Raw genomic sequence first — 19,664 nt, 5'->3', positions numbered from 1 at the left:
GGATTGTTGGATGTTTCAGAGGTAAGGAGGGGTCATTTTTCATTAAAATATTTTCGCTCTAGCGAAATGTGTAAATACGAAGGTATGTAAACTCTTTATTGTACAAAATTAAAGAAACAAAAACAACTGACATACGTGGAAATTCATGTAAAAATGTGATCTTATCCCTTCAAGCGATCACTACCATTAAGGAAGGATCATTACCTTTGTATGTAAATATACAGGGTTGGAAAGTTGAGATGGGGCAGCAATACTGAGTTAACACACTAACTTTATTTAAAATGTTCGTTTTTAGTTGTCTACATACTGTTTAATTTTCTTTAAGCATAAATGATTCATATTCGTAAAAAACAACGTGCGAAAGTTTCACTTTGCAAATTAGTACCCTACAAACTGTATGGAAAAAGTTTTCTTTGATTTGTGGGTGTTCTAGTACTCTAACCTTAAATAGTTGGTCTCAAAGAGTGTTTTAATCATTGATAGAAATGGGACCGATTGGCATTAAAAAAAATCAAATCTGTCGATTTTCTCGCTGACTGTACATTTTATCAAAAATCTGTGAATGTCGATTGTCATCACTCAAAAAGTTAGTAAAAGGCTCCTAAGAGTATTTTCGCGTAGAAGCAAGGGATCTAGTAGCTGCCCTTGCTGCCCCATCTCAACTTTCCACCCTGTATATGGGTGTATGCAAATATGTAATCTATTTAAATATGTTCATCCGTTGTCTAGTACCTTTAGTAACATAAGCTTTGCTTACTTTAACAAGGTCAATAAAATTGGCGCCGAGTTTCGTCAAATTTATTTATTTATTTATCCAATACGAGTAAGTCGCTATTGGATGGTCTTCATAAAAGCCCCCCGGTTTGACCAGTGACTTTACCGTTCCAAAGATTAAAATCCGCCATTACCTACAAACTGGGTTCCTCATTAAACCTACTAAATTGTTATAATGAGGACCCCTAGAGAGGGATTTAATTTGCGGACGCGCCGCGCGGCCGGTACTAATCCCACTTCAAAGGACATGCACACAACATATAGCAACATTGTATTCAAATGAACATACCAATGTCGAAATTAATTATCTCTGACGTCAGGGAAGCCGTGTTTAATTAAGATAAAAGGCGGGGCTCTTAATGACTTTTTGTCGATAGAAATTTTATTGTGCCTAATATTTTTGAAGTTGATTATGTTGTACACAAAAAATTTGCGTTCAAAAGGTAATCCGGATATCTTTGCCTTGGCCTGAAGCTACACCGATAGCCAATGAGGGTCAAGTCAACGTTCAAGTCTATCAGTGTACTTGTGGTACCTATTACACAGTCACAGGAGACTTGACACCAATCCCAAATCGAAAATACAAACTGAGACATGGATGCACAGAAAAACCAGAAAAAGACCAGCACTAATCGAACCCAGGTCCTCAGCAATCCGTGCTGCGTGCTATAACCCCTACACCACTGCTGGACAGGAATCTAGACACGAATTTATCCTATGCATACATATCTCAGTCAGGTTGCTTTTTTCTACTATGCTACTTAAGCAGCAGCACTAGCGACATCTATGTTTCATCGACAGACGTCACACTCTTTCGGAACTAACCGTTCACCCAGACAAGAGATGTCGCTACTAAGAAATCAAATTATGATTGGTTTTTTGGAGTCTTTTTATATTTTTAATTACAACTACAAATTTGTTACTTTTACGGGTATTCCGTGGAACCATATCAAAAATACAAACTGAGACATGGATGCACAGAAAAACCAGAAAAAGACACACGAATACAAATATCTACCTCGACCGGGGATTAAACCCGGGATCTCACGCTCCGTAGTCAGTTTCACTAACCACTAGGCTACTCGGTCGACTAAAACAACATGAAGCTAGAAAAACATCAACATAACTGTGTGAAGCAAGCTCTGCTTCAAAATTCCGCTCTTCCCCGACTGACTAGACGTTTTTGTGAAGCCGACAATGAGACATGACGGCGCCCACTTAGGCTACGGCCACACCGGAGATGGCGCGTTTCGGTGCTAAATTACGACTTTCTCCATAACAAAAGTACCTAATTAATATACCGTGAGCCCTCGCGTAAATTAACCACAAATTAACACTAAGAATAAAAGTCGAATGTAGGTACAATACAATACAATACAATACAAATATTCTTTATTGCACACCATAAAGCAGTACAAAAACTTATGATATAAACACTTAGATTCAGGGTAGACAATAGGCGGTCGGTAGTTATTAAAGCACAAATTGTTTATTGCATATAATTTCAAAAATGTTGACATTATCTACAAACTGATGATGATGACTCACTATTTCATCTGTTAAAAAAAAGTCGCGACTCAGCAAAGCAATGAGGGCTAAAAGACAGGCGAAATACCGCTAGATGGCGTTAGTACAGTGAGGTTTTTTGACGTTACGGTCCTGCTTGCAATTGGCTCATTTAGTTATACCTAGTGCCATCCACGAAGACGCGTGATTTTGCCAAAATTAGACATTAATTCGAATTCAAATCATTTATTCAATAAATAGGCCGCAATGGACACTTATACACGTCATTTTTTAAACTACCAGCGCTTTCGGAAAGACCATCATTGCCAAGAAGAATGCGCCGCAAGAAACTTGGCAGAAAGTCATTTTTCAAAATAAAGTAATTACAAATAAAATACTTAAAACCTACAGTATACAGTTAAAAAAAAAAAAAATATATCAATAATAATACGGGGATTTATGGGGTCCCTTAGTTACAAAACTAAACACTAACTATATCACGTTCAGTAGAAGTGTAGAATGCTTCCACCGTCATAAATAAAATAAAAAATATATTAATTTGATTCTGAAATATAAATTTTAGGTCATTATTATAAGAATGTAATGGCATTATAATGAGAACCACGGCACGCGTCATCGTAGTGACTCTACCTATATTAGCCATTTTCAAGTAAGACCGTAGGTAACGTCAAAACAAACCTCACGATACTAACGCCATCTAGCGATATCTCGCCTGTCTTTTAGCCCTCATTCATCGGTGTGTGTGAAGTTCCCAATCCACACTGGGCCTGTGTGGGAACTACGGTTCAAGCCCTTTTATTCTGAGAAGAGGCCTTGACCCATCAGTGGGGCATGTATAAGCTGGGATAATGATGATTCCTTGAGGATTAACAGGGGATAGCTTAGCTAGTCAATTTTTTATTCTACCACGAGACGCAACCATGGGAAAAACTAGTGGTCACCATCATAATTATCATAAGGTAACAAGTACAAGAAAATAACCTGAGAAACTTATTCAGTTTACTATTTAGAAAAAATCGGTTATCTAATATCGTTAAATTATCGTATAACTATCGTTATCGGTAAATTAGACTGTCTGGCTGGTCAGGTCTATACCAAGGTTCACGTAGCAAACTAAGCAATTTAAAGATGCGTTTTGTGTAAAGTGTGGCCTCAACTTTATTCTACATCGCGCCTTCACGAAGCCCTATGTTACATTGCAGCACAGAGTACTGAGCGAGTTCTAGAACCCTCTTCTGAGATATACAAATACGTAACCTAACATATGCTAATGACCTCTTTAACGTGTGGAACAGATAACCAAAAAGTCCTGTTTTGTTTCTTCTTAGTAAATTAAAAAATAAAGTAAAAAAAACTTTTTTAGTAAACACAAGAAATGCTACACATACAACACATACAGTACATACAATCTAATACAAGTTTAAATAATAACTAATAGTAAGTAGTAGTTAAGTAGTAGTTTTAATTTAGTAATTGCCATTATCCTATTTCTATAACCTAATCAACTTACTAAGTTGAAAAAAACCCGAAATTGTTATTTCAAAGTTCAAAATCTCAAATTTTCATCAAACATAACCTCAAAAATACCGCGAGGGAAGTCGCTTTCAGTCAGTTCATTTTGGTATCAAGTTTATAATACCTCTCTTATTGCGTCGTGATCTTAAAAAAGGAAATTGGTTGCCTGTAATATTTTTTTATAATTTTTCGATTGAAAAAATGTACAGTCGAACATTACAGTTGAGTTTAACAGTTGAGCATTATGCTGAGCCAGTGTCCGATTCACAACCCCAATGACACATACCTTTGTGTTGTTTTTTGTACCTAATAATTTTGTTGTCTTGTGTTGTGAATAAATGTATTTTCTTTCTTTCTTCTTTCTTTAAATTGAACCATGACGCAGGGTGGAACCTTTGTGCTACTAATTACATGTTGACATCTCATACTTTTGTCAAGGAAATCATAGTGAAATTGATTATTAAAAGGTTCCACCCTGGGTCATGATTCAATTTGTTCGACTGTACTCTAAAGTTTGCCTCATTTAAATTAATTTAAATCTCACGATTAGAACTAGCTGGCAACATAATAGTAAGGTTATAATTAATTGATATTTATGTTTAAAAAGTCCTCGTGATTGATTCTCTGGCCATTGACAAGACAAGGCGTACTTTGAAGCCTCGTAGAGACGCCGCGGCGCCCACTTAGGCTCCGGCGCGTCGGGCTTTCACGAACCACTATGTAACATCCCTGCACAGAGTAACACTTGATCGCTCTGAAATAGATACATAAAGATTATGTAAATGTCATAATATGGACAGAAGCAGCTTTTCGTGCTCGTGCTCGTGCGGAGTCACGGGAAACAGCAAGTTATTTAATAAAGCCGTAGAAGTCATTTATCACTATCCCGCGCAGAAACCATGCATTTTTTCGAAATAAAAACTAACTTATTTTCTTCCTCGGGACTCAAACTAACTATACCTAATTTCATATAAATCGGTTCAGCGGAGGGACCTAAGAACAAACAAACAAACAGACTTACAAACTTTCTCATTTATAGTTATTAGTAGGATGCATAATGAAATCTGTCCGATTATAACTGCCCAAGTTATTCTATCGCAATTTTAACTTAATTTTTATTCGTAAATTGGATGCAGGTAACCTGTTAAAATTTTTAAGAATTAGCGGGAGATATTTCGTGATTTTTCATTAGGTTCATTCTGATGCCGTGGGAATATCAGAAAAAACTAACCTATATATGTATTATTCCTAAGATTCAGGTATCTACATAATTAATTTTATTCAAATATCTCCATTAAAGTTGTCTTAACGTCAAATAGTGATAAATACACACATTCGCATACTTACGCATTTTTATAATACGGTTGACAGCTGTAGAATTATTACATTACAAATTACAAAATTATAGATACAGTCAATGTTTCGCGAAGAAAAAAATAAAACAAATCTATCTCTTTCTAGTTAAGTAATATGCTTGGAAAGTCCAATCCTTCGGATGTCTATGCATGTGAGATCCAATGAGCATTTTAGAATTTAATAACGTAGTTATTGTATTATCAATCAAGAGACCATAAAAATCAAATTACAATAAAAACTTATCTTTTACTAACCTATCTTAAAATAAATCAAACAACCCTCTACAAGGAAAGCACGTCGTCGTCGAAAGACGTCATAGGCATCGACCCCAAAACGCAGTTATTAAGTTTTATTTATGTTACGAACAAAAATAATAAAGTACCTATGAATAACCAATTTATTTTTTGGTTGTCTGAAATAAATATATTCATTAGTTCACTCATTCAGTGATTTATTATAATATTAGTCGGATCTACACCTCTCCCTACTCTATGACGTTTAATAAACCCGTCACATTCGCGTTATTGCGCGCGCTACATCTCTTAATGTGCGTCGTGTGCAAATATTTGAGTTGGCAAGACTTATTGATCAGCCGGGATCATGCTTCTCGGGCTTCCGTCACGTCTGAGGAGTCTGGCCCTCTACGAAGTACGAAGAATTCGAACTTCGTATCTTGCCGTCCCGCTGACACTTATATTATTAACTACGAGAGTAAGAGGGACAGTACGATACGAACTTCGATTTTCGAATTTCGTAGTAGCCCCCCTGCGAGAGCCTGTAATCTCGTGCGCGTGCGAATTTGCGCGCTCTTAAATACCAGGCAAATGTGTTTGCTGACTGTCTTACGCGTCCGGCTTAGTTGTACCAGTGTTAAACACTTTAGTTTTAGGTGACAGGATATTGTTTTCGACGGTGGAATGCAAGTTGTATAAAAAGGATTTGGGGTTTCGGTGGTATTGAGAATATAGGGGTTGGCAGGTTTTAATACTTATTCTTTTTAGTATTGATATTGACGTAAAACGAGGACACGTAGCTAGACTAGCGGGCTACCTCGCGATGTATTCCTTCGCCGTAAAGCTCATGATCATGTAAACAAATGTAATATGAATATCGTGCACGAATGCCGAATAACTCAGAGGTGCAAGTCTGGGCTGGAACCCACGACCCTCTGCTTGAGAGGCAGTAGGTTAAATCACTAGGCCACCCAGCTATTTTATTTACTAAGGTTTATTCACAATAATAACGTTAATTATCACGTTCACAATGATGCGCGTGAGAGTGAAACACCAAGGCGCCAGAAGCGCGAGAGGTTCCTAAACTCGATTGAATTTCCGGTCCGTAACGACGTTGCGGACGAAACGCCCGGAAGTACCGTTAATGCATGTCAATTGTTGTGCCCCTAACGATGTTAGAGCGCCCTCACGGGACAATAATATTTAGAGCAAAAATTTCGAGGCAAATATTTAGTACGACTACGAAACTGACTTGCTTACATTTTGTTAGGCAATTAGAGTGAGAGGCATGAGTAGTTATCTTCGGTTTCAAAAGCCGCAACAGGCTAACCCTTCAATTAGATTATCAGAATATATTTGACATGTATCTTTTATTTTGTCAATTTAAACAAAGTCGGTCCGGGGCGAGTAATACCTTACACCATCTCACGGCGTACAACAGACTGGGAAATTTCGCTGTAAAATGAAAACTGTGAGGTGTGTAGGAGTACAGCACCCACCCTGGGCCGGTAAAGGCCCGAGCTCGATTTGAGGCACCCCGCATTCCTTTTCTATAAATGTACTAAATCATATTGAATGTTCTAGTTACAGTATACTCGTATTTAAGTAAAATTGACTAAGTAAAACGTCGTTTCACCACTTTCAGTCACGCTCTATCACGTACTGACGAAACAATCCCCCGCCACTGGGTCACACGTCCCGCTATAAACACAGCGACAAAGGGTTGCACTTCTACATTGCTTAATGGACAGTGAAGGCTGAGATAGCGCGTGATAAATCACCGCCGTGATTACCGGCCCATTATCTTAAATACAATCTCAGGGGCGACGAAGTTGTTGACGTAATTGACGAAGACGGACGGCTCATTTTGTAATGGACGGATTTGAAAAGTTGTATCCTATTTGTCTGTTAATAAAGGATGCTCAATTATTTTTGAAATTCAGTGGGGTACTGAAAAAGTGAGCATTGTAAAAAACCGACCAAGAGCGTATCTTGACATACGCCAATATTGGGTTACGTACCACATAAAAAAAAACATACAGCATACGACAATAATCTTAGAATTTTGTTACTTACTAGAGCTCGATAGATGTAGGTAGTGGAAAATGAGCGGTATTTTCAAAAAGTTTGTATTTCCTTGCTTTTCAACTAGCTTACTGAAGTATACTGAATCTGATTGAGATAGCATGATAAAATACGAACTATCCGATCATGTTGAAGCGATAAAAACAGATTGAGACGTTGAAACAATATTAAAGAAGCTTTAGGGTTCCAGAAAAATTGGAAAAATGGTTTACAGTTTCGTCAAGTCCGTCTGTCTGCTGTCTGTCCGTGTCTACGTTGTCAGGCATTTTTTCAAAAACTACAAGAGGTACATCTTGAAAATTGGGTACAGATGTCTTTTCAAAATTATTAGTTTTTCGTAGTTAAATTTAAATAAATATTTACAGCTACGTTGGTGAAAAATATCTTTAGTTTTTTTCTGCATTTGTTCTGTTTGGTGTAAACGTAGCACTTTTAATTTAAAGGCTTTTCAAGTCTAAATACACAATTAAATAAGACCGTTACAAACAAACTATTTCGACACTTAGGTCACCAAAATCGACTTAAAGTAATCGACTATTACGAAGAGCTATGTCGGCGGATCGGCGACTTGATCCATTTCTTAACGCTTGATGGATAAAATAGCAAAAGAAAGAACAAAATATTTTAGAATTACATTTGTTTGCGTGGACGAAAATATAGAAAAATTGCTTATTTAATTTTGCTTTCAAGATTCCAGGAATTCGTCTGATTTCTAGCCTCCACGGTCGTAGGATGCATATTAATGAGGGCTTTGAATTCCTGCGCTGACCCAGCTACATAACAGAGGAGCTGGAAAATAGTTTTGTCTGTCATCTCGTCACAATAGGGCCGCCATAGTTAAGGCTTAGCGCTTTTCTCTACTTGCCACGGAATTCGAACGGGAATAAAGTTCACTGACTGGGTTTAAGGTATGATGCGATTATATTATTAGTACAGAGTATGGTAGCAAAAAAAGTTAGATATATGTATCTTCTCTATGATCTACATAGTTACTTTTCTGTCTGATCAGAGGTTAGGTCAATCAGGGTAGGACTAGGACGCCCACCAATGAGATTAACGGATGACCTGGTTAAAGCCACGGGGTCCTGGTGGGCGTGGGCCGCTTACAACCAGCTACTGGAGGTCTATGGGGGAGACCTATCTTTGTCCAAGAGTGGACGTCCTACGCCTCATATGATGATGATGATAGTAGCAATAGCAATACACTTTGTCGTTGCTCAACAACTTTCTAGCACAAATCCAGGATGCTGATTTGTTTGCCGACAGCTGGCATTTGTTATTGCAACAAATATCCAATTATTGCAATATTTTTACTTATTTAGGTAATGTTATAAATTCCATGATGTTTAATTCTCCATGATTAATCTAAATTAATGTACCTATTACTCGTATTCATTAAGCTAGAGGGTTATAAAAATAAACATAAAAATGTAACCAATTCACATTTATCACAGCAGTATTTTTATTGCTGCATCCCCTAATGCTTTTTCGTTTGGCGCTACCCCCATCTGGAGTCGATTGGCAAACAAATAAGTTTCATCGAGTTCCAAACCCCTCAACTACCGCTCAAAGAGAAGCCAGAGCGATGCGGCAAAGGCCTTTACAGTTACAAGGAAAGGCGTTCGCAAGTATATTTTATTCGCCACGCGTCTTGCCAATGCTAAACAGAATGTAATCAAGTCTCTTGGCTTACAAAGTAGGGTTTGTACCATCTGTGACAGTCTTTGAGCCAAGACTGTACTTGCGAAAGTCTTTCTGTGTAAAATATGCAATTAAAATTTACTTGTTAAAACTATATGTTTTAAATTTTAAATACAAGCTTGTTTCGCTGACTGTACCTACCTGCGTTGTTAAGTATTAAAATTACCTTTCAAACCACATTTCATCTCAATGCCATTATCCGTCAAAGAATTCCGTTCTTTGAAGACGATCCTGGCCGGACCCCCCGAGTTTTACTATCATGTCCCTATTTAATAGAAGTTACAAGTGCTACAATTCTACATAATTGTCACTTTTTTGTATGAGAAACTTAACAGTTATGTAAAATTGAAAAATTGTAGCGCCTGTAATACCGGACTTGCAAACGTTTGCCACAAGCTACGCAATCACCGGTAGAAAAATGATTTGCTAATTTTGTAGCCACAATTTAACTTTACCTAACTACATGCAATCATACAAACAGTTAAAAACAGACGTTACAAGTTTAATAAAAACGTGTGAGTAAATAAAACGCAATGTCATGATAGGTGAAACCCTGTAATCCTTGCTGTAATCATAAAAAGATAATTATCACTAGATTAGTTTCTCTTATGTTCCTCATTACATTATAAACTATTTAATTTTAACCCTTACCCATATAGAACTTAAATAGCAAAATGTCTGGTTTATTTACACCCTTTAAAATTAGTCTGACGTATGGCACTAGAATCACGTTATAATTTTGTGTTGTTGTCAATCCAAAATTTACAATAGGCAAATTGAATTTAAAAGCCGTGGTGGCCTAGTGGTTTGACCTATCGCCTCTCAAACAGAGGGTCGTGGGTTCAAACCCCGGCTCGCACCTCTGAGTTTTTCGAAATTCATGTGCGGAATTACATTTGAAATTTACCACGAGCTTTGCGGTGAAGGAAAACATCGTGAGGAAACCTGCACAAACCTGCGAAGCAATTCAATGGTGCGTGTGAAGTTCCCAATCCGCACTGGGCCTGCGTGGGAACTATGGCCCAAGCCCTCTTGTTCTGAGAGGAGGCCTGTGCCCAGCAGTGGGACGTATATAGGCTGGGATGATGATGAAATTGAATTTCCAATTTAGCAAGTTGAATATATTCCTTTCGGGGACCGCAAGCCCGCCAAAACACTTTACATGGCGTCGTATTGAAACGTTGGCTTAGTATTTAAATGGATTCCCATTTGTACTCACGGAACATGAAAATAGCGTGGCTCTCAAACCAAGAGGGGACCGCGTAGAGTTAACAAAACAGCATAAGCGGCTGAATACGGGGTACAACGGATTTGTAGCGGTTCAAAGATAAAATGTATGCTAAAACGCATTATACAAATAAATTCCAATGTTTTGTTTGTTTGTTTCTTTTTAAACGAAAGGAGTTTAATACTCAAATTACCTAAAATAAATTCAGAATTGACTACTGCACATATTGTAACATAATCACATGTTCGTAACTGTTTGAAAACAACGACTTTTCACTCTTTCACTCTTTGTCGGACCCTAACTGGTTACTCTTCTTATCTACTCAAAGGTTGACTGGTAGAGATCCCTTAAAGGGATAAGTCTGCCTTTGTACAAGTATCTCAAAGTTTGTCAATTGTGTTTTGTTTCTTTTATTTTGTGCAATAAAGAGTTTACATACAAACACTTTTCCGTAACCGCAGTTTTTTCGTCTTGTTATACTTGTAGTACTTGTTTTGATCGGTTTTTCAAAATTTTAGATTCGGATGTATTTCAAACTGATCAAGCAGACGCGAACATTTCTACGTCTTCTTAGGTGCACGATGGGCGTACTTTTTAGAGTATATTGCGAGTATTCTCAGCCATACTTGCGTATAGGGTTATTGTTGTTTTTCAAAGGCCGTACAGGAGCCTTGGGTGAAGGGGACACGCGGATTCTCTCGTACCTACTGTGGTTTGATCGCACTCGGTTGTAACAGCGGTCGGTTTACTGAGTGTTTAGGAACCATAAAAATGCAAATTTGAAGACATCGTAAAAACTGGTTAACTTTGATGAAATTTATGGATGAAGCTCGGCTCTGAATTAAAATGTACTCGCAAATTTGAACAAGTTGCGTAGTTTTCACATAACAGTAAGTAGATTAAAGTCTAGACGTCCGGAGTCTTACAATATTTCAGAAACTCTTTGTTGAAGAGGAGGACTTTATTATCGTAATGCTCATAGATAACATCAAATAGAAGCTACTTAAATAAGCATTAAGAAACATTTTGGCGACCTCTCCCGAGATAAGTTCCTCTTGATCCTCGCCATTGTGATAGCCATCTGTAGAAAAGTCCGTGAAAAGCCCCGGTTCATTCCCATTCATGGGGCGATTTGATTTACTTAAGATCTTCGGGTTGATACTGTCTATTAAGCGAGTGGTCCGCAAAGGACGGCCGTTTATATAGAGAATAATGTCGTGCGTCGCTGGTATATTTTGCACTGGGTAATGTAGTACTCTAATGCTAGGGATAGTAGAGAGCGAAGCATTCTTCCAAAGTTTAAACTTCGCTGAAAAAAAAGATTTGCAAACAGTAACAAAAACATTTGTTGCTTGTAACATAACTTAAGTGACTACATAACTAGTATAAGGCCTACTAGTTGCTAAAAGTTAGATGATGTCTTACAAAATAAGTTTAGTTTGTATTACTGCTTGCGAATATTAAGCATGGCGTTATTTTTTTATTCTTTCATTGGGTTTAGGCCGCGGTCCAGGAAAATAAAAAAACAAAAATCCAGGAAAATAAGTAAAGATCCGAAAATACACATACCTAAGCAAGACCCTCCAATGAAACTAATTTTGTAGTGTTCAAACAATGACAAGAGAGAGTATGCAAGCTTTTTATTTCATCAAATATATCTTCATTGTTTAAAAAACCGAGTAGTAAAAGTTTTTTTAAATACTTATAAAAGAAGATATGGACGTTTTAAATAGCCAATTAGACTTAGACAGAGAAATCCGTTATAGAATTTAACGTCATATGCTACGATGGCCATAGAAAATTCATACTAAATTTCATTTTTCTAGAAAGAGACGGCATACAAATTTCAATCGCTCTTATCTTGCTTATTTTTCAACAGATATTGATGATTTTTACTACATTCGTTTTATTTTCCGGTTTTCTATATTAAATGCATATTCCCTATTGCGTCTAGAGGCATTTCACTGTACATTAAGATTGAAAAATGAATGTGTTCCAGATATTTCATAGGCGAATTGTTCGCCGAATAAAACCGTCGCTTTGTGGCTCGTCGATAATGGTCGCTGATAAATTATATCCAATCAACGGAACAGTTACCCTTTCATAGAAACTGACTAGTTCATTTGTTTGATTACATTTTACAGTTCTGATATAGGGTTTAGTATAGAAATTATATACCAAAGGAATTTTAATTAAATATGAATATGAGACAAAATGACAGCTGTAGTTCTTCTTGTAATGGTGCTTTTTTGCTGTTTGTTTTTGTCGTAAAGATAAAAAATAAGTTTTTGGCAAAAAAATATTTTCTAATTAACAAACATTGTTGCTAAGTGTACCTTTTGTTTACTGTAGGTATTCGCAATGTCATTCAACCATACCTATACCGGGTGTGGCCTGTAATACGAGCTAAAAATTAAAACGTAGATCGTCCTCGTCAATCTGAACATTATTTCAGCGACTTTTAAAAATAATGAAGTCTTTGAATTTTCCATTTTTCATAAAAATTAAATACTGCTATCAATGTACGCCATCTCAGAACACAACTGACGTCGCCTGTCACGCTACAAACATCAAGCATTTTGCTTTACATTACTTCTTCGAATAAAGTTAAAAGTGTAATAAAAATTAAAAAACTAATTATTTTTAAAAGTCGCTGTACTAATTTTGTTCAGCTTGACGATTATGATCTATGTTTTAATTATTTGCTCGTATTACAGGCCACACCCGGTATGAAATTTAAAATCAATCCGACCATTGGAAGTGGATAAAAATATTTTGCAACAGTTGAAACAAACAAATATTTTATACGAGGTGTAGTTAAACAAAAACTTGTAACAATGCGACTTTAGACGTAGATCGAGATGGCCACTCGTAATACAAAGTAAAACCTCCTGGTTATAGTGATAATACTAGCCCAATATATCAGAGCATGTCCAACTTCGTGAAATACATACTTTAAAAACGATTTTTCACTCCCGTGGCAATGTATTTTAGCAGAGTTGAAAATATAAGGGCAGTGCATTAGTGTAAAGGGTGGGTAACGCGCGGTTCCGGGCGAGCGGACGCACGATTTATAAAATGAGTTTGCGGTGCAACCAGGCCGTGATACCCCATTGGTTACGTCTCACTTCTTCGCTAGGGACACCTTAACACGCAAGTAGTTGTCGATATTGACACTTTCAGAAATAAGTTTGAAAACTAGCCACCCTTATTTTGCTGTTTTAAAAAGATTTTTAAAATTTGATTTTTTATACTAGCCGTGTAATGTAGAAATCTCTACCTTATCTTCACCTTACCTTTGCAAACTGCGGTACAAACAAATATTATAGCGGGGTCACCTTTCTCTGCAGCTGAGTGTACCAGATTTGATCATTAAAAGTGGGTGAAAAACAACAGCAAGATTTGACTCGAAGGAAGAGATGTACCAGTTGAACAAAAGCTTTTAATGTAAGAAGCACAAAAACATGTAGTTACATGTTCGTCGCTCTATGCTTCAGCATCTTACGCAGTCACAACAAAAGTTCTGCAAAGAGCAAATAATACAAAATAAGGTTTACGTCCATACGATGGTCACTGCCCTAGTACTCGTAGTTCCCATCTTTAATTTAATGTCACTTGCAATAGGGGTGACAGCAGAGTGACATTTATTGAGGATGTCGAGAACTGGGACATTTTTACTTGGTTCATTAAACAAAAGAAAGTTTTTGTCGATGATACTGCAATGCAGCGTAACCAACAATGACTAATGCCTCGTAACCTACAAAATATATAACACGAAGATGTTTTAATTGAAACATTCCTCGAAAAAAATGACTTAGTTGTTTTGCAGTATCATCGAAGTTTTACAAAAAAAAAAAATTCGATTTCATCGACAAAAGCCCATCCCTACGTCACGGGTATTTGTCGCAGCACGTCACCATTTCCCTCGCCGCCATCAGTGGAAAGTTAAAAGCATTGAAAGACATATCGCGGCTCCTCGCAGGCTCCATTGTTCTCCGCCCTTTGTCCCGAATGTTTTAATGTAATTGGCTTTGTGCCTCTTTATCGTGTCGATGCATGCTTTTTGTTAGGTTTAATAACGTTAGTGGATTTTTGTAATGGTTTTGGATTTAATTAGTTAATGTGTTTATGTTGGTAATCATGCGATAGGATATATGTAAGAAAAAAATCTTAGAAAGCATTAACTATGACTTGTACATTTTTGGTATGTAAATCGCTATAAAAATCACCTGTAGGTAGAGATGCTAAATTATCTCTACCGGTGGTTTTGAAAACAAAACGATTTTTTTTATTATTCAACTAGCTTTTTCCCACGGCTCCGCCCGTGTGGTATTCGGTTATCGCGCGCTGTTCCCTCGGGAACTGTGCATTTTTCCGGGATAAAAAGTAGCCTATGTCACTCTCGGGCTCTTAAACTATTTTTATGCCAAAGATTACTTCGATCCGTCGCTCTGTTACGGCGTAAAAGACGGACAAACATACACACAAACACACACACTTTCGCATTTATAATATTAGTATGGATGGATTCTTTCTTGAACTAACCCTAATGAACTAATTGCTTTGCTTGATTTGTTGACAATAAAGACAAACAAACAAAATAGTATACATATATAACTAATTAGGGGATTCAATGAGTAGATTTGTTGCGGAGTGGTTATTTCATAACAATAGGTTAAAATTTGACTGAAATATTGTTAATATCACTTAGTATTCATTATGCAAACAATCATAAAACTTAAATTCTTTATCTTTAGTCAGTGCAAGCTTTTTTTATTAGTCATAACAATAAAATTACTAATAGATATTATTGTGGGTAATAGTTAAAGTTAAAGGTCGTCTAAAATTGACATCGAAAATTCAAACACAAATGTTACAAAACCATCTTAATGAAACGAATTCTAAAAGGCAAAACTGGTAACTCTAGCACTCGGCTACGAACATGGCAGCTAGTCGTGTGTAATGAGATAGACGCACGCCCCATCGCTCCGACTACCCGCGGCCCGACTTCAGTAAGTGAGTTGGATATAAATTAGGGCATTGTCTGTGAATCTGGAGCACTGGCAAGACTTTTCATGTTATTCTGCAACTAGAAATTAAACAAAAAAAAAACTAAAAAATCTATGACTTTAGGTACACTTGGTTCCCAATTTATTACATCGCTTGAGATCGCCTTCGAAATCGTTGTGAAATTCTTTCAGAGTAAGATTGCTGGTCTTGAATGAATCCCTTTTGTTTTGCTCTCTTTCTGTCCTACTTTTCGTTTCTTTCTTGCGCGTAGGGCGTCCCACTACACCTTCTTGTCACCCGAATACGGGATCAATCGGCAGAGCGATTCGGCACGCTTCGATAAAGAATAATGCAATACACTTATTGAAGGAGGAAAAACAGTTTTAGGTTCGAATAAATGTTTAATTTACGACCTTTTGTATCTAAAAAATAATGAAACGTTCTCTGTATTTTCGAATATTAAAACAGCAGTTGCAGATTTTTGTTTAAGCAGTTTCGAAGTCTGTTGACTCAGAATTTAGAGGCCATAATCATAATTCAGCAAAGGACAGCAGCACAAAAAATTATACCTCTGAAAATTTCTCTTTTACAATAACATTTACAAAAAAGAACCTATTTGCCTGGACACCAAATTGTATAAAATCCATATTATTATTATCCATCTACTGCAAAATCTTATACATATTCTGAAAATACAAACTAAAATATAGATGCATAGAAAAACCAGAAAAATAAGACCAGCGCTGGGAATCGAACCCAGGTCCTCGGCATTCCGTGCCGCGTGCTATACTGCTACACCACCGCTAGACAGTGGTACAGACACGAATTTCTCCTATGCACCACATATCTCAGCTTATTTGTTTTCTTATTTAGTCACTTAAGCAAAAAAAGATAAAAAAAAATTATACATATTGTTCAGTACCACAATATTGTCAGAACAAAGGTTTTGAATGAATCTTAAAAACCTTGCACATTTTGTTATCACAGGTGCACAACAGATACATTTATGTGACACGTACATGTGATCGTACAGAAGCTGCTCTCCTTCACTTCCACATCTCTGTAACGTCATACTATTTCCAAAACATTGCCACAAAAATTTGCCTGATAGTATTTAAACGAACTAGAAAAGAACATCTTATTTATGCGTTATTAGTAAAATAATTTACCTTTTTTAACGCATTTTAAAATAATTGTAGGTACGCTCTCTGCAAATTGAATGAAAATAATTTGATGTAACTTTCTTTTATAAAAATACGGTATTTCACAGAGCCCTGATAAACTGTCCGTCTTCTAACAACCCTGTATCTAATAACATTATCGGACAGCAAAATATGGAAGCGAAAAAAGCAATTATTATTTAGCAAATTATTGCAGAATCGCGCTTTGGGTAAGGACAGGGAGCGTGGAAGCGGCACGCATCGGGCTAGTTTGATAGCAGCTCCCGTGTCGTCACCACCGCCGCTCAGATCCGCAAAACACGACAAACCATCAAAGAAAGTGACACACACACTCGAACTAAAGTGCTCACCGTGATAACTTTAAACAAGCGTCTAGCTCAATAAAAGTGATCTAAAAAAAATTACTCAAAGCACTCTCTCTCGTTCTTTTTGAGTAATCCAGTCATAGATCCACAGGTTGCTGTTACTAAGAATTTACGCTCGTCTTTGCGGCGTTGTAGTTTGGACTTTCCGTGTATGGGGAACGGTGGAGGTTGGTGTAAAGTTTGCTGGTAACGTTTAGCGTATCACCTGTTGATTCCTGGAGGAATCCATAGGGACCATGTTCTGGCGATGGATACTGTAAGTATTATTTGAGTAATTGTGGACCTTCAATTGCATTAGGTTATTGGATGGTTTTGAGTTTCGTCAGGCCAAAGTATGATTTTAGTATTGTATTTTTACAAGGATTTATTTAAACTTCACGTATTTTCGTTTCTCTCTGAAAATTAATTGGTATACAATTACGTAGGGTGGATGACACTGTAAGTACAGTCTGCAAGAAAAGCTTGTATTCAATATTAAATGTGTATTACACCCAGGACTTAAACGCGACAATGATTTCGTTTCTATCTTTATAATTATAATAAACGTTTATTGCAGACCAGGGTCCAGGGTCAGGGTCTGGGGTGCCTGGGTGTGTGTTTTTGGGTACCTTATTGTGATTCCCTTGGTTTAAATAAATTTCATAGCCAAATTCGACTTGATTTCTTATATCACTAAGCTTGTTATTTTGCTACCGAAATGGATTCCATTGGATTTTAATTGGTTTCCCACGTTGCATGCAAAGACTAGTGTTCACATAAACACATTTTTTTGATAATATGATTGAAAATCACCACCAGAGTTTAAATAATATAAAAAAACCGTTGCATTAAAATAATAAAGTAAATAAAATAATCGGATTGCAATGAGACCCAGGTCAATTAACTAATTTTCTTATTAATTAGTGTGTGCGTAAATAAACATTGTCATTTACGTAGAAGATTAAAGCGAGCGTAGCAGGTGCTACGAAATTGCTACAGTTTCGTAGCAGTAATAAAATATTCGTACTTAGTAAAAGTACCAGCGCATAAGCAAACCGTTAGTAAAATACTTATCATTAAAACAAAAGACTTGTTAAATGTAATTAATGTGATTATATGAAAAAGGGACGATTGAATTCATTTTTCTTTGTTAGAAAAGTGATTTTTCGCAATACCGCCTCTCCTTGTTAAGCTACAGTTAGTCATAGTTAAGTTTTATGTCTTCATATGTCATCCCGGCCCTCCGTCCCCATCCCGAGGGACAGCATTACGATGTCACAGGTATGCCAATATCTTTTTATGATTGAACTACTGACTAGGGAGGACGAACTAGATGCTATTTTGTCTTGTTAGCGCACTTGTTGGGATGGTATTTTGGCAGTTGTTCATGGCTCCCAAATTGCCCTTTAAAATATTTTGTGTAAACTATTAGTTAGCTAACTAGGAAAGTGTTGAAATTTATGAAGAGATGAAATTAATATTTAGTACTGAAGTACTGAAACGAGTTACGTTTTTCCGCGCAATTTACCTTGCGTTGCTTTCACTTTGAGATCATATGACAAAGACAGAGCGAGTGATGGAGTAAGTTTAACTAATAATGATACATCTGGTTGCTTACAAAAAGAGTATTTAAGCTTTATTCGTACGTTGGAGCCGACACACACACATGTGCGCACGCACGCATACACACACACGTTTGCACACACAAACACACACATACACATGTATCAATAAACTTTACGTGATACAGTATACCTTAGCTATACTAAGAGTATAGCTATAGGCATGTTATTGATTATGTATATATGTTAGTCTCTAAGGTATATTTAAAGTATGGGCCAAGTTGCCCGAAATAAATGAATTTTTCATTATTAATATTACATTGAGCGTACTACTGCATTAATGCACCTACATCAAACAGTCACTGAATTTTATACAAATAACAATGATTTCCTACACCATTCAGATTCAAATAAACGAAGCAATAACAACAGGGCTTAAAGACTTTTCAATCGAAAGATTCCAGGAAAAAATAATTATGATGGCCGCTTCGGACTCCAATCAATGTACTGTTTAGAATTCCTTAATTAATTAAAGACCGTGACCCGATATCGGTAATAGATTGGCGTGAGGTCAACCAAGCTCCTGGGGCCTGCAACACAATTATTGAAATTGTACGACTGTTCCTTCGCCTCTATTGGATTTAAAAAAAAATGCCCCAAGGAATTCACCAATTGGCTGTGTCAGTCTGTGCCTCACTCTATTCAATCTTTGATTACTTTTGAGGAATGTTTTTGAAATGATTTTTTTGTTGTAAAAGATTTTTAAGATGTTGATGCTAATGTCGTCGGATATTCTTCTATTGTTATTATTATGCCACAACTACTACCTACTATTGTGACTATGTACATACTATGGTAGCAATGTGGCTGAAATTTCGAACTTATAATAGAACACATGTGAAGGTAGCTGTCATAGAACAACCAATAAGAAAGGTCTGAAAATCATATATTATTATGTTTTTTTTTATTTGACTGGATGGCAAACCAGCAAGTGGGCCTCCTGATGGTAAGAGATCACCACCGCCCATAGATACTTGCCAACACCGGGGGATTGCAGATGCGTTTGCCAACCTAGCTAGAGGCCTAAGATGGGATACCTCAAAAGCCAGTAATTTCACCGGTTGTCTACTCTCCACGCCGAAATACAA

At 36.8% G+C, this 19,664-nt stretch overlaps 1 protein-coding gene across 2 annotated transcripts in view; it reads left to right on the top strand.

The window, feature by feature from the left end:
* The window catches only part of VGlut (Vesicular glutamate transporter), a 214,878-nt gene that overhangs the window by 144,359 nt on the left and 50,855 nt on the right, over positions 1 to 19,664 (top strand). The gene's annotated exons all lie outside the window — the stretch shown is intronic.

The sequence above is a fragment of the Choristoneura fumiferana genome, chromosome 10 (genome assembly GCF_025370935.1).
Source record: "Choristoneura fumiferana chromosome 10, NRCan_CFum_1, whole genome shotgun sequence".
Taxonomy (NCBI): Eukaryota; Metazoa; Arthropoda; class Insecta; order Lepidoptera; family Tortricidae; genus Choristoneura; species Choristoneura fumiferana.
The sequence above is the reverse complement of the archived record's forward strand: the minus strand, read 5'-3'. Positions and strand labels throughout refer to the sequence as shown.